The sequence below is a fragment of the Equus quagga genome, chromosome 9 (genome assembly GCF_021613505.1).
Source record: "Equus quagga isolate Etosha38 chromosome 9, UCLA_HA_Equagga_1.0, whole genome shotgun sequence".
Classification (NCBI taxonomy): domain Eukaryota; kingdom Metazoa; phylum Chordata; class Mammalia; order Perissodactyla; family Equidae; genus Equus; species Equus quagga.
In genome coordinates, this window is record NC_060275.1 from 63,206,933 (window position 1) to 63,221,504 (window position 14,572).

The 14,572-nt window shown below is 42.3% G+C and overlaps 1 protein-coding gene across 13 annotated transcripts in view; it reads left to right on the forward strand.

The window, feature by feature from the left end:
- The window catches only part of EPB41L3 (erythrocyte membrane protein band 4.1 like 3), a 227,431-nt gene that overhangs the window by 85,178 nt on the left and 127,681 nt on the right, over positions 1 to 14,572 (forward strand). The window contains exon 1 of one of the 13 annotated variants that reach the window (XM_046671831.1): positions 14,112 to 14,135. The exons of the other annotated variants lie outside the window; for them this stretch is intronic. The gene's annotated coding sequence lies outside the window, so the exon portion shown is untranslated. Of the gene's footprint in view, positions 1 to 14,111; positions 14,136 to 14,572 lie in introns of those variants that run through there. 13 annotated transcript variants of the gene reach the window in all.

Consider the following 14,572-nt stretch of genomic DNA (forward strand, 5'->3'; position numbering starts at 1 on the left):
AGATGGGCGATGCGGTGCCGCGTCCCTTCTCTGTCAATTGACTTAAAGCCCCCGTTCGGGGCGCCATGTTTTAAGTTACCCCTTGGGGTGGGGCGAGGGCGGGGGCTGGGGGCGACACTGCGGCGCCGCCGGGGGCGGGCGGGGCCGGCGCGGGGCGCTCGCCCGAAGCCTCGGCGCCCCGTAGCTGGCCGGCCGCTTTCGGTAACTTGTCTCTCTCCTCGAGCTGGGGCGGCGGCCCCCGGACGGCGGGGGGCTGCCGCGCGGCCGCGGGCAAGGGGCGGGCGCCTCCTCAAGAGAGTGCTCGGCCCGGCACCTGCGCGGCCCCGCTCCCCTGCTGCGCTCCCCGGGCGCCGGCAGCGCGCCGCCCGCTTGGCGCCCGCGGGGCCGCGAGCCGCCTCGGGGGTCTGCGCGGCGGGGCGCGGGGAGGCCCGGCTGCCGACAGCCGGCGTCGCGGTCTCCGCCAATTCCCTGCGGGTATTTCCCGGCTCCTGGCGTTCTCGGATTTCCCCTCCTCTCGCCCCGCTTCTTCCCTTCCCCCTCTCCCCTGCAGCCCCCCCAAGTTCGTGGCTTCTGCAATGCGGTGGGTGTGGTTATCTAGTAAATTGTAATGTGGTCCTTTGCGCTGGGAGTGTTTGTTCCTTTCCGGGTTTTATATTTACCGATCCAGAGTTTTCTAGCATTTTGTCCTTCAGTTGCAGCCTAGGGTTCAAGTTGTGAAGAGATTGTTGCAGAACAAATAGATGCAGAAAACATTTGCTATTAGTTAGGCATGGAGGCGGGCTGGAGAAGTCCTGAGAGGGCCAGGCAGTCCTGGTCCTGCCGTGCTTCCATCACGGGCTGAAGGTGGTGGTGCAGCCCTTTTACGTTGGTCTTGCAGCATCCCTTTCGCAGATAGCCTCCCTCTTCCTTTTCTCGCCCATTTTAGGCTCTGAGGCGGCAGATGCGTTGGGTTTTCTCTTGATAGCGTTAACTTTCCCATTAGAAGTTATCACACCAAGTGTCAAAAACATTCTTTATGCGTTTACACTGGTTTTTAAAGTCTGAAGGAAACAAAAATGATAAAATTCAACTTATATCTGGGAGCCCGGGACGTAGCACCAATTACAGCAAATTTAGCCGAAAATCCCTATTAAAAAAAGGGAGCACATCCAGCTTGAGTGAGCTCTGGGGAATGGGAGGTGATTTATATGTTGGCTCAGACCGGGCTTTTAAAAAAATGCATCTTAATTTTGGTATCAAACTTTTAAAACTTTAGTTGGACTAACAAAGTTTATTGCAAGAGGAAATAAATTCTGAATTGAGAAGGGTAACTTCAGTTTGTTAATTTCGGAAGGCATCGTCTCGTTTGCATTGTGAGTTTCTGATGGTTTAGAAAAACAAAATATCAGATGCCCAAGTTACTGCATAAAGCTAATACGCTTTAGGCAGATACTTTTGCAAAACAGGACATGTTTTGCGAACGGTTTATCAGTAACAAGAAGAGGAGCCACTTTAATTGGTAAACCCCTTCTAGGGAAGGATTCAGAAGATATAGGTCAAAGGTCAGTGTCTCAGTGAAATATTTACATCTGATTTGTAAGTCATTTCTTCTGAATGAATGCAATGTAGGTTACAAGCAGTTTTTGTCAGTTTTTGTGCAGTGCTTGGACTTTGGCCAGCTTTGAATTGTGTTGAAATGGGCAATGAGGGATTTTTTTACTTGGTAGGATGCTATTTTATATATGCATTGCTTTTTAAAGACTGTTTAGTCAAATGTGTTAGGGGCACCCAGGTAGAAGAGAGGCAGCCCTCTGCGCTGCCGTTGGGATGCTGTGGCTCCGTGGTGGGTCTGTTGTACATTGGATCAAGTGTGGCAGGCATTTGCTGTCCAAGGTGTTTGCTTCCATGTTGTATATTCATCTTTTAAGTTACTGCTTTAAAAAAAGTCTTAAAGTTCACAGATTAGAATTCATGCCCTCTTCAGTAAACTAGAACTCTGAGAGTGGGCTGAAAAGTAAATAACATGTTTCTTTTCCGTGAGAATTTGACTATAATGAAGAGAAGGTTTTCTTAGGTCTTCGACACCCTGGTCATCTTTAGTTCCCATAGTCTCTTCTGAATATCCAACCACAGTTTTCCTCTGAAAGCCAGCTTTCTTATGGAATACAGACTTAGTATTGAAAACCAGGAATCAAACTTATCTTTAGCACCGCTTCATTTAGAGACGTCTTTAATGGTGCAGTTGCTGCATCTATTTCTTTCAAAAGGCTAGCCAGCTGCCAGTTTGCTGGGAGTTAACAGACGCTACTGGAGGATTCTGCTGTCATTTGATTTGCCTTGGCTGCAAAGAATTATGTGCTCAAGAAGCAAGGACTGGAGCAGTGAAGTCATTGCCCTGCCTGCTGTGACATCACTATGGCTCAAAGGAAACAAGGGTGGGGCAGGCACAACCAGACAGTCTGAAGCATCTTGCTGGCTTTGACTTTGCCTGATGAATGAATGAGACTCTCCTTTCTCAAGTTGAGCTGCGCCATAAGGTATTGTCTGGAGAATTGCAAGGTAGACGTGAATGCAAGAATGCATGGGAAAGTGTGTTTCATAGATCAAGGAAGAGAGGTTTTTTGTGAAATAGTACAAATCATTGAATATTCCTTTTATTGAGGAAAATGCTGTAATCTTTAAAAAGAGCCATTTAAAAAATTATGTAAAGAACGAGAGTAATGAGTTGATATTTTTATTTATGCATAGAGTCAGTCACTACATTTGTTACTATTCATTGTACTAAAATAAATAAAATGCTAAATTCTTAGTTTAGATTATTAGTATTATCTTAAAGTAAGTGGTGCCTATAAATATAGTTTATTTTCTGGATAGGCAGTGTTCTTTCTGATTTATTTTTAAGTGATGTGGTCGCAGCTGACAATTGGAAAAAATGGAAAAAGCTGGAGATTTCACAAGGTTAGAAGATATCTGCAGTGATTTGGGGTAATCGATTACCATTTAAGTTTTGTTTTATTTGCACATTATTTCGTGATTTAGCATTTTAATCCTAACTTAGACTTCTAGTGCAGAGATGATCACAGACACGTTTCACCAAAATTAGTATTAAATAAATTATAAGAGGAAGTGTGAAATTCTTAAACTGTAAAGTTTATTTATGTTTTGAGTTCTGAATTTAATGTGGTGTGAAACGTAAAGAAATGGAGAGCCACAGAGTAGCTGCAGATGTGCATTGTCTTTTCTGCCCCTCCTTGGTAAGATGACTGTCATTTTTTCATGTGAGTGTATCGTGTAGTGCATAGGAGGTCTGGGCAGTTCGCACTTACCTATATAGCTATTCCAGAGCACATTTGTAAAGCAGAGGGAAGAAAAAACATGAGAAGAGGACACAAGTAGAGAAGCTGAAATCAGGAACGAGAACTGCAGCTTCCTTGGCGAGGTGTCTTTGGTACTGCATTTTTAGACCATGTGATGACTGGTTAAATTGCACACTGTAGAACTGTAAGCTTCTATTAGCACAAAACCGTTAATTCTTTTGTAATTTGCAGTACAGAGAAAAAGCTGACAACTTAATGTTTAGTTTGCTGACATTTTGATACATTGTTCTTATAAGCCCATCCTGATAAACTTAAAACGGAAAAAAAGAACAAGCAGACAGGTCTGTATTAGATCTAGAAAACAAATGGGATATTTGACTTGCATCATGTGTTTATTTTTCTCTCCAGTTATCCTCAGTGAGTGCTTGATGTGGAGAGGAACTTATTTCTCTTGGAGTTTCAACCCCAAACCAAGTACAGGTCTAAACACTTAGGGTGTTGAGTAAATATTTATGGAATTGAATAAAAAATGAGGCCGTTTGTCGCTTACCCTTTACTACAGAAATATTTGAAAAGGCTTAAAAAGCACTGCCGCTTTATTTGGAAATGAGAATTACTGGCCTCGTGTATGCAGCCATTATCTCTACTGTCATGGTCCTCTTCCTAACAAGGCTGCTGCTCTTCCCGCGGCTCAAACTGCATAGATTCTGGAGGTTTTGCCGAACCAGAGAAGAGAACACTGGCACCGAGAGAAAGAAGAGCTTCTTTCTGGGAGACCTGCAGGCGGCCTGCCCCTTTCCTGGTGGCTCTCCTTGGTGTCAGGGAGGACGTCAGTGTAGAGGGGCCTCAGGACAGGAGAGGGATCAGGTGGGAGTGTGACAGAAGCTGAAAATGGATTAGGCCTGGGCGATGATATTAATCCTGACGTTGGACTAAGAAGAGAAAACTGTTTTCTGTTGTAGATCTCTCTTTGGTCATTTTTATACATAACAGTCTTTACATTCTCAAACAGTGAGTTTCTGTATGTGTTATTCAGACCCCAGATTTCATCATTTCTAAAACAAAGTGGGGTTTTTTTTCACATTTTAACATCTGAAATTGGGCCATGTCTTACAACTGCTGTCAGCCATGTGGCAGAGAGAAAGCCGCTAACTTAATTCATTGATTGGGAGCGTGTATCAAGAATTGGAGATTGGGTGTCAGCTGATTGGAAAAAAATCTTGGAGACAATAACACACTGCTCCTAAGAAAGATTCATCCCCAGTGAAGACACATAGAAGGTGGTATTGTGTGGGAGAGCAGAGGCCACAGTGACTGAGGTGGCATGCAATTAAAAGAGTTGGATTCTGACTGAGTGCAGAATTTTTAGAAATACCTAGGCCAGATTATTTTGTTTCTATTTTGTTGATGTATGCATAGAATACCTAAATAAATCTAAAAGAGTTCTTTAAAGAACTAGAGAATAAAAATCCCAGTGTGTGAGTCGTAGCTTCATTGGCACAGTGCTGCATGACATGTTATCTTTTATAATTAATGGTGCCATGGATTTTATCAAATACACTTTATCACTTGGCTATGCAAAATTTTTAAAAAGTGTTTTATAATGTTCAGTGCTTATTTACATGGCCCATTCTGTGTATTAGTGTATTACTAAATAATGTTTCTTCTGTGCATCCCTTTATAAGAAAAATCTCTTGAGTGGTCTTCATTTTCCATTTTGACTTTTCCATTTTGGTCCTTGGACGTTGGTTGGACTTTGATAGACATTAGTCGTTGAGAATACATTCCAGATAGGACATTCCAGGAGGCAAGAGGCCTAAATTTAGCTAGAACATCACCTTTATCCTGGGAGTAGTAGGCGATAGTCTGGGGAGGGAGTGTGGGACCGGACTGTGGAAGGTTCTGGATGTGAGACTGAGGGATATTTTGCACTTTGCTGGGTAGTGAGGAGCCACTGACAGTAGTTGAGTAGGGAACAAGACTGTTTGGTGATAAATGTAGGATGTATTGGAAGAATCAGAGTCTAGAGACACATGGTCTTTTGTTAATGGACTAATCCAGAAATTTTGAGAATTGAATGTAATGATTTTTCATCTCGGTGGATATTTTGGCAACTCACCACCTAAGTTATTTGTGGTCATAGTTAGCTGAAGGTTAAATACTACTTTTGGACCATTTAGGGTGGAAAATGAGATCTACAGAAGATGGAAGGATCTTCATTCTTATTGATCCTTCCAATTATAACATCTTTTTCATTTCAGATATTAAAAATAATGCACGCTCGCTTTAAAATATATTCTGACAATACTGCAAAACAGAAAGAGGAAATCTCGTCATCTAGAGACAGCTGATGGTGTTTCTGCAAACAGCCTTCCAGACCTGCTCTCTGAGTGCGTAACAGCCTGTTGGGGTCTTGGAATCACACAGACCTGGGTTGGGCTCCCAGTCGTGCTCTTTAATCAGTGAGTGACATGGGTCAAGTCGCTTAACTTCGTTTAGTCTGTTTGCTCATTTATAAAAGGGCCGTAATGCTTAGATCTCAAGGACATGAAGATTAAATAATCTGATACATGCATAGCACTGAACATAGTAGCTGGGATATGGTAAATGCCTAGTCAATAGCAGCGACTTTATTTTGCCTCTGTACAGATGCATTGGCAGTACGTGATGTTTTACGTGAACAGACTTCTAACTCAAATACCAATATGTAACCATTTTCTTTTTTATGCAATACTATGTCCCTGGAAGCTTTTTCATGTATGCAAATCTATATCTACATCATTATTTTTAGTGAGAAATAAATATTTCCTCTGAGTCCTGTACAGTACTGGTGAGGGACCGTTACCGTCACGATGATGACATTTCCTTTGAGCGAATGAATGAATCAGTAAACTCGTTAATCCTGCCTCCACAGCAGTCTAGCGTTAGAACTTTGGGAAATGCTTGACCTTAAAAACTTCACCTTTTTCTGTAAAGTAAAATTAATCACACTTCACGGTATATCAGTCCTTACAGCAACCCCGTGTGTAAGTCCTTGGCACATAGTAAGTCCTCAGTAACCAATAGCAATATCATTGTCCGGGCAAGAATTAAGGGCGGTCTGAACTAAGGAAGTGGTGGTAGAGATGGAGGTGATGTGGGGTCGGTGAGCCGAGGAGTGGAAAGAAAGATTTCTTAGACTCTTAAGATCTGGCAGTAGTGCTCTTTTATTTAGAGAATAGAATAGCATGGGGACAGGACCCATGGGCAGTCAGGCTGCTGCGTGGGGACAGGGCCCACGGGCAGGAGGAGCTGCTGCCAGCATGTTGCTGCTGCCACTTCTGCTGCTGCTTCTGCTGCAAAGTTGGGTGGAGAGTGAGGCTAAATTTAAGGCATAGGTCTGTGAGTTCTCTCTTTACAAGACAAAGGGATATGTACAAAAGTTAAAATGGTATCAGTGCCTGTAGGGTCTGGCCATTTGGGGGTCCCACAACTTTTAGATAAGAATCAAACCGGATTGAGTAAATGGCAGAAGTCACTGCTTAAATATTATCCTCAGCTAAAGACAAAGGAGGATTTGTGGGGGGGTCAGTTACATGAGGTTGCCAGACAGTAAACCACTTAAGTCCTTGCCTTCCCCATTAAGAGTTTCCAGAGATAAGGCCATCCCCCCTTCCTCCTGGGGCAGAGAGGGAGGCATGGAGATTTCCTTCACAAATGCAACTGTCTCTGATCAAAGGGCAAGCAAATTCCACTCCTCGGAGCCTGCTTCTCATCTGAAGTTTTAAAATTAACCAGCCTAAAATCCTCATCAGAGGGACCTGAATCATTTGAAAAATGTTTACACGTAGAGCTTAGGAAGTGGAATTTCCAGGCTTGGTGGTGTGGTGGGTTTGGGAGTTGAGGGTGAGGGCACTTGCACCCAGGGAGGCCCGAGGTGGTGGTGGGGTTGGTGAAGGTGGTAGAGGTCAGGAGGTGGGCTGGAGGTGCCTGCGGGACGTCCAGGAAGAGAGTGCAGGCGCCTTTGCGCAGGAGTCTGCAGGCCAAGGGGTCCAGCTGCAAGATCAAGATGTGGAATCCTTAAGATGGGGTGCTCCTTAGAGCCGTGGGAGATGAGGCCCTAGAGAGAGGGAGAGTGAAGGGAATTTGCAAATGAGGAAAGTAGACGGGAAAGAGCGAGAGGCGTTGAGAAACGTTTCAGGGAGGAGCAGTGCCAGGGCTCCCTAGCATCCAGGGGGTCCTGCGCCTGCCACAGCTTTGCCTTGGGCTGCGCTGGCGTGGTGACCTCGCAGGGAGGAGCTTAGCAAGAGCGGCGCAGGCTCTGCGCTTCCTGGCCTTCCTCTCCCTCCTGGACCCCTTGCGTCCTGAGGATGGAGCAAACCGTGTGGGTGAGGAGGGAAAGGGAAGTAGGGAAGAGCAAGAGCGCTGCACACAGCTCCCCAGCCGGACAGCTCCACGCCGGGCTGAGCCAGAGGCGCAGCCGGCCTTTCCACGCGGGAGGTGAGGGCTGAGATGCGTGACGTGTTTATACGTATATTCATACGTGGGCTCTGTTTATCCACAGTGTGTTATTCTTTTAAAGAGGTATATGGAGAAGCAAAGGTGACGTTGCTAAAAATACCTCCTCCTGTGTAGATGAGGGGCTGTATTTAAAGTTGTGATAGGCAGCTCACTTTAAAGCACTAAACATAGATTTCCCATATATCCTTTTATGTGGCCCTTTTCTGTAGATCATAAAAGGCTGTAGTGTGTAGTTTCACAGTGCCAGAAAGGTGATGACAGCTTTTTAATGCCATTAATTTTCTCCATTTCTCCTCAGAGTAACAGAAATGATTCTACCAGTGATAAAATATTCTTGATCATAGCTCAACAGCAATATTGGTGATGTCTTGTCCATTAGTCAGAGATAAACATCAAGATGACCCATGGATGATTAACTAAGAAACCAGAGGATACTGAGAGAGAGTTGAGGATTCTTTTTAAAAAATAGTGCAAAATATTTCTGACAGACGAAAAGTGTGAATAATAATATAATGACCACTTGTATATCTAACATCAGCTTAAGAAAAACCCCAAATTGCTTAATCTCCGAGTTCTCCACAATTGTACCTCCCTTCCTCCTAGAAGTAGCCACGCTTCTGAATTCGTGTTTGTTGTGACCGTAAAGTCTCTTTGTTCTTTTCCACATCACTATTTATGGGATCAGTAAGTTATTTGTGGTGTTTTAATGTCTAAAAACCTTTAAATGGGGGGCTGAAGTCTCCTCCTCTGTTCAGCACTGTGTCTGAGACTCATATGTGTTCACATCGGTCGTTTTCCAGGGTATGTTTCTTATTCTCGAAGCTGATGCTCTAGCCCAGGGTTCATGGCTTCCTAACTGATCCTTGCACAGGCTCCTGCTTCCTGCCTCAGAGAGGTGTCGCTCAGTGTCCCCTCGACCTGGAACGCTCTCCCCCAGCGCATTTGCACAGCTTGCTCCTTGCACATATGCCCCCCCACCACCCAACAGTGCTCCCCTGCCCTGCTTACTCTTTCTTCGTATTACTACGTATTTTACATATTTCTGTTTATGACATGTCTCCCCCGACCAGAACATCAGCTTCATAAGGACAGGACGTCTGTCTGTCTATTCTCCATGGACCCAGCCCTTGCAGCAGTGCTCCGTAAATACTTAAATGAGGGCGTTGTTTAAAATATAACAGGAAACAATCCCCTGAACTCAGGAAGGAGAATTCTAGATCAATCTTCAAAATTTCATTTACAGCATTACAGTTTTGTTAAAAGTGATTTAGCTTTGGATTGTAAACAACCTTAAAAAGTGAGACTCCTGAGGAGAAGCGCTTCCTGTAGGGCCAAAGGGATCTTCTTGGACCTAAAGGGAGTGGCCTGTGTCAGATCGAGACCTCCCTGCACTGACGGTGACTTCAGCCGGGCCTCGCAGAGTGACAGTGGGCTTGGGACTCTATGCTTGTTACGGTAATTTTCTGCCCTCCAAGAATTAGCATTTCTGCATTATTACTTTTTCAGACATACCATCTGGCCTGCCCTCTTCTTCCCTTTCCAGTTTTAGCAGTCTAAGGTGAACAGGGTTTTTTTCTTACTGATGAACCTTCCATTGTCTTAAATTTGGAAAGTAACCTGTATGCCTCTCATTTTCACTCTTTGTATTCAGTGCTGGGAAAATCAAAGTGCAGCTGGTTTCCAATTCTGAGCTCTTCTGTTAAACACCAAGTGGATGAGTGAGGTTTTGATTAGGCATACCTTCTTTTTTAAAGTATGTGTCAGGGTGAAGCATTTACACAGATGGACGACATTAGGAACTTTTTTTTGGTAAGATTGCCCCCTAAGCTAACATCTGTTGCCAGTCTTCCTTTTTTTTTTCTTCTTCTCCCCAAAGCCCCCAGTACATAGTTGTATATTATAGTTGTAGGTCCCTCTGGTTGTGCCATGTGGGACACCACCTCAGCATGGCCTGATAAGTGATGCTAGGTCCATGCCCAGGATCCGAACCAGCGAAACCTCAGGCCACCAAAGTGGAGCAAGCGGACTTAACCACTCGGCCGCGGGGCCCGCCCCAGGCATGCATTCTAATTAAAGAAAAGTGAATGCTAATTTTTCATTTGGACTACTGTAGGAAATTATTCTGAAGTATAAAGGTATTTGTGTTTTCCTATTGGCAAAATCATTTATAACTTAATTTTGAAGGATTTCTTATTCAAAAGAAAGTTTTTGTTACTGCCCTATTTCTGTTTCTTTATAGGAAATTAAGGTTTTCTCTAAATTTGGGTATCATGTCTAGACTTCACGAGGGTAGAGGTCTGGAATTTCTCTTTAGTCTCACATACTCAGGAAGTGCTGGTGAAATTCAATGGCCTCTCTTCATTGTTAAATTTATTTTCAGTGATATTCTTTTCATCTTGATGCCAGCAGTGACTTGTTCTTGGATGAGGCTCTAAGATCAGTATAATGAGTTGAATGTGTCTGTTTGATAAAGGGGAGTTGACTGTGAGTGGTAAAGAAGATATCAACTTAGATATGTCGAGTAATTAAAGATGAGGGGGACCTGCGCCCTCCAGAATCACTCCCTGTGAACTACGTCAGCGGACGGCCCACACCACTGGGTTTGACCAAGATGTACAGGTGCTCCACCTCTTTGGATCCACCTGTGTTTGGCTTCACTGGTTTTAGGATGTCTGATAACAACTGTTACTCAATTTGAAGCTATTATTCTTCAGCATCGCAGTCAAGATTCTGTCTTAGGTCCAGATCAGAAAATTTGATGTTTTGAAGCTCCTTTTAAAGATTCTATGATGACGTAGGTAATTCTTTTTATGCCTTTCTAGTAAAATGGAATTGCTTGATAGAGCTGTCTTGTTTCTTGACGTTCTTTTAGCTGACACTAAAAAGAGGATGAGGTTGAAAAACATTTCAGTAGAAATACCAGCATCATTACAATCCTCATAAGCATTAAATATGCATTCATTCACTGTTGTTTCTGTAGATGGTAAATTCTTAGACGAGGTGCCAAAGGTGCTGCAATGATTTTAATGCACCTGCCTGATAAGGGAAGTTGATTGAGTGGTAGAAAAGATACCAATTTAAATATTCTTTAAGTGAAGATTTAGGAGGCCTGTGCCCTGTAAAATCTTTCTCCTTAGGTCTTTAGGTTCTAAGAAGATATTTGTAAATCTTTATTTTATATGTTTTGTATTATGTGTCATGCATAATAATATCTATATAATAATCCTGCATGTATATTATGATTATAGTATGTATATGATATTTATGTGTATTATAATCACTGTCAAAGCTTTAGGCCAGATTTGTGATATGCAGTAAATTATCTTTATATGTTATATAATCTCTACATTTAGTTCCAGCTCAGTCCCTTTTTACTAACAGCGCAGTCATAGGCAAGTTCTTTAGTATCTCTTAATCTCAGCCTCTTCACCTGTAAAGTGTGGATAGTAATACTAGCCTCATTGGGTATATGTCACGTTTACGTGCATGCTAAGTGCGTATTCAAAATAGGAATTGTAGTAAAGTTGACCTCACTGTGTTACTGGAAGGATTATTATCAATATTACTCATGCTTTATAAATTTGATTTCAAAATGCCAGTCTGTGGAACAGTGCTGGTCCGTGTGAAAGTTTTCCTAGGCCATCATTTCCCTCTTGGGTAAGCTCCTCATTGCTTTAGTTGTCTGGGCCCGACACTGACCACTCAGCTGTCAGGCCCTGCTCTTATTATGCCCAGGCAGGAGCAGATGTAAGGATGGGCATGAAAGAGGGGACCTTTGTTACTTGACTGCTCTCACATTTGTCTATCATTTTAAGTGGAATGAAATGAAATATGGTATATCTGTGTTAAAACTGAGTTTTCTACAATGAATGATTAAAAGTGAATAACTGAAATAAGCTAGACAGTTGATCTCACGGTGTTAAGTTTTATGCTGGGCATCTTTCAGTCTGACCAGCACCTCCTCCCCATTGCTTTGGAGAACTGCCCCTCACTCCTTTCTTGTGATAATTTGGGGCTCTCAGTATAGTTTGCCTCTTCCTGGCTAAAATGATAGACAGGTGACCTAGACCATGCTTCTCCATTGCCAAGCGTGTGATCCAGGCCAGCCCAACAGATCCTCCCTGGAGACTCTTCATGTGGATGGAGGAAAGGCAGCCTTAACTTTTTGAGTGGTTGAGATAGAAGAATGTGGCCTTCTTGCTTGGCCTAGAAAGCATGATGTCAGGAAGAGAGATGACATCATGTTTTAGCAAAGTAGACTCCCTGAGGTCTCTGGAGCTGCCCTGTTTCCTGAAAATGACCAATGGAAATTTTTTTTGTTTATATTGGTTAATTATGGATAGTAGAAAAGCAGCTATTAGCAATATAATACAGTAGTTAAGAGCCCAGCCAGTTACTATGCATATGACCAGAGGAAAGTTAAATACCTTTCTGTCCTTCAGTTTCTTCAATTGGGCAGAATAATCATACCCACTTCATAGGTTTGTTGTGAGAATTAAATTAGTTAATATGTTTAGGGCAACATATACACATGTATATTAATATTTAATATTTTAGGGCTATGTTTGTATATATATGCATATGTACTTAAATAAAACATAAAGATTTTTATTTTTTAAGTCTTGGTGGCTTTTTACTTTTTCTTATTTACTTATTTTTTTTGAAGAAGATTAGCCCTGAGCTAACTCCTGCCAGTTCTCCTCTTTTTCACTGAGGAAGACTGGCCCTGAGCTAACATCCGTGCCCATCTTCCTCTACTTTATATGTGGGACGCCTACCACAGCATGGCGTGCCAATCGGTGCCATGTCTGCACCTGGGATCCGAACTGGTGAACCCCAGGCCTCCGAGAAGCGGAACGTGCGAACTTAACCACTGCACCACCGGGCTGGCCCCTGGTGGTTTTATTTTTAAAGAACGATTTTTAAAACAAAAAAAGTAGTAAGGATATGATCTTGGACAGTTATTCTCAAAAAGGTCAGTTAATAAGCTTATACCAGCGGATATGAAAAGTTTTAGAAATTGGATGTATTTTAAAAATTCAAATGGAAGAAATTTACATTTTATTTTGCAACATTATACATTATATCAGTTTTCTAGTATCAGTCCATTTCTGATTTGGAGTTGATTTATTGTCTCAATTGACAAAAACCCAATTTAAATAGTTTAAGGAAGAAAAAAGACAATTCATAAGAAGGCTGTGGTGGCCTAGAATCAAAAGAAGACTTGGAGGAAACAGAACACCTTGAAGTGATCTGCATTCGAGTAGCTTCTGTTTGGAAACCATTATGGGTAATTTTTGGTTTGGTTGCCCTGGCTAACACCATTTCATGTTCAGTAATGTCAGGGTACGCTGTCAGGGCATTTGCTGCCCTCTATAATGCATGTAGTATTTATGTCTGTCCTTATGAAAGATTTTAGTGGAGGTTGGTCATTTTTTACATCTCTGTTTGCTAAACCAACGATGTTTTTGATACTCAATCCTTAATGTTACTTCCCTTTCACTGTTGAAATAGTCTGTATAATGTGATTTATGGTACATTGTGGTAAAATGGAAAACTTGTCCATTATTTTGTATCTGTCGCTTTGATTGTTGTATATTGTTGTTTAAGATTTGACGTCAATTAGGATGACTTTTAAGAGCAATTTTAGTTACTCATCTTTTCAGCTCACTAAATTAGACGTAGTCAAAAAGTGAGGGGATCAGTGTGTGCGCTGAGGGCTTTGGACTGTGATGGAATTGAACGGTGAACAGGCTGGGGACTGCGCTGGGGTATTTCTGAAGCTGGTGGATTACAGGAAGATGAAACGGATAGAGTCTCTAAAAGGCAGTCTACTGTGGAGCACCTTGCATGAGAGACGCCTTCTTCCCTCTGGATCACCATTTATACCTACAGATAGACGTTGGTTGTGTTGTTATTGTACTGTAACTATAAACATCTGTTTGGCATTGAAAGGAGTAAATGTTTCTGTTCTACAGAGATAAACCTTTTACTTGTAAACAACCTCCTGAGGTGCGTTGTTTGATAATGTTTAATTGCATTCTTGCTGCAAGTTAAATGTTTAACTATTAATATCGTGGGTTATGATTAGGGTTGTTCATAGCTAATGTTGAAACTACTTGTCGGTATTTCCGTATTTTATGACTGAGTTCATCGCAGTAACATTTTGAGTGCTGGCTGAGTTAGTCCTTGACATTCATTCACTTACTGAATATTTCTTGAGCGCTTGTTGTACTCCAGACACTTTTCTACTTGGCAGTCAACAAAAACCAGATCTCTGCCCACAGGAGCTGATTTCTAGTCTGATCTCCTGTTGTCTGGAAGCCTGTGACACCGTGGGTAGGTGACTGTTATCCCCTATCCGTAGGTCCTGAGTGGAAGTTCCAGCTTCATACTCTTTTTACCGTGGGGATGGGGGAGGGCTGCATGAGAGATTTTTGCTGGAAGAGAAATAAAACCAAAGTTAATCAGTGCAGCATTTTCAAATTTTGTTCCCCAAATAATGTATGTCACTAAGAGTGATAATCTGTGTAACGTAGTTGGGGAGAAGCTAAATGTTACTGCCTGTTTTGTTATTAATCTGATTTCATATTACCAGTTTTTAGATATTTTTTCTTTAAACAGCATTTTGATTATGGAAACGTTGGGCTTAAATTCTTGGAAGATATTTTAAGTGGAAGAACAGTTTATTGTTTATCTTTCATTTCTTATTGGATTGACAGTAATCTTAATAACAAAGTAATATTCACATGGAAAATATATTATTATACTTTGGC